The sequence below is a fragment of the Notothenia coriiceps genome, unplaced genomic scaffold, assembly GCF_000735185.1.
Source record: "Notothenia coriiceps isolate Sejong01 unplaced genomic scaffold, NC01 NC01_scaffold00005347, whole genome shotgun sequence".
In the NCBI taxonomy this organism is placed as follows: Eukaryota; Metazoa; Chordata; class Actinopteri; order Perciformes; family Nototheniidae; genus Notothenia; species Notothenia coriiceps.
Window position 1 is genome coordinate 89,903 of NW_011338048.1, and position 1,542 is coordinate 91,444.

The following is a 1,542-nucleotide window of genomic DNA, read 5'->3' on the forward strand; positions in this document are numbered from 1 at the left end:
TTCTTCCACTGACAGGGGGTGTCAGTGCAGCTGAAATTGTGGATGGCAAAGATGGCTAATGCAGCCGCATGACTGCATTCTCCACATTGGCATTCACATTTTGTGGAGAGAATTCCCTCTTCTCCTGTAGATACCTGTGGTGGTGGGATTGTTTTATTATTTAAAATATATTTACATTTGTAATGCCTTCCCAATTATCCCTTTAATTGTTTATAGCCTACTGTATGTTTATTTCACGGATATTTCTGTGTTTTCTGGTGTGTAATATTTGTAATCTTGGGGCCTCTTCTCTTTAACGTCTACATGCTACCACTGGCTCAGATAATGAAGAACAACAAAATAAGTTACCATAGCTATGCGGATGACACACAAATGTACGTAACCATTTCACCAGGAGACTATGCTCCAATTCAAACACTGAGTAAGTGCATTGAACAAATCAATGACTGGATGTGTCAGAACTTTCTCCAATTAAACAAAGATAAAACTGAGGTAATGGTTTTTGGAGCCAAGGCAGGAACGTATAAAAGTCAGCGCTGAGCTTCAGTCTGCAATGTTCAAAACAACAGATAAAGCCAGAAATCTAGATGTAGTCATGGACTCTGACCTGAGTTTCAACAGTCACATTAAAACAGTTACTAAATCAGCTTACTATAACCTAAAGAACATATATAGGATTAAAAGACTGATGTCACAGCAGGATTTGGAAAAACTTGTACATGCTTTTATCTTCAGTAGACTCGACTACTGCAATGGTGCGTTTGCAGGTCTCACTAAAAAATCTATTAGAAAGCTGCAGCTGATTCAGAACGCCGCTGCTCGAGTCCTCACTGACACTAAGAAAGTGGATCACATCACTCCTGTTCTGAAGTCTTTACACTGGCTTCCTGTGTGTCAAAGAATAGATTTCAAAATACTGCTGCTGTTTATAAAGCTTTGAATGGTTTAGGCCCAAAATATATTTCTGACCTCCTGCTAAATGATGAACCATCCAGATCTTTCAGGTCTTCAGGGACTGGTCAGCTTTCTGTCCCCAGAGTCAGAACTAAACATGGTAAAGCAGCGTTCAGTTATTATGCTCCAAATATCTCCCAGAAACCTGCAGGTCCGCTGCAACTCTTACTACTTTTAAATCCAGCCTGAAGACTTTTGTCGCTGCTTTTAATTGAACTATTCATATCTTAGACTGCACTGTAACTTTTATCCATGTATTTATTTTTTCTTTTAATGTTTATTTTATTAACTTTTCTTTTTAATGACTGATTTTAAATGTCATTTTCTTAATGTCTTTCATTTTTTGTAAAGCACTTTGAATTGCCTTGTGTTGAAAAGTGCTATATAAATAAACTTGCCTTGCCTTGCCTTCCCATATGATGGTCCTGCGGAAATAATTGAATGATACATTGTACACATTCGTTAATTTGTAACTCCTCCATGAAAAAAAAGAGTCAGAAGTGTAAAGGATAGATGGCCAGTACGGGTATCGAACCCGCGACCTTGGCGTTATTAGCACCACGCTCTAACCAACTGAGCTAACCGGCC

General features: G+C 38.5%; 1 non-coding gene across 1 annotated transcript; it reads right to left on the reverse strand.

Moving 5' to 3' along the window:
• Positions 1 to 1,468: 1,468 nt before the first annotated feature.
• On the reverse strand, positions 1,469 to 1,542 carry trnai-aau (transfer RNA isoleucine (anticodon AAU)). Its single transcript has one exon. It is a non-coding gene; the product is annotated as a tRNA-Ile (tRNA).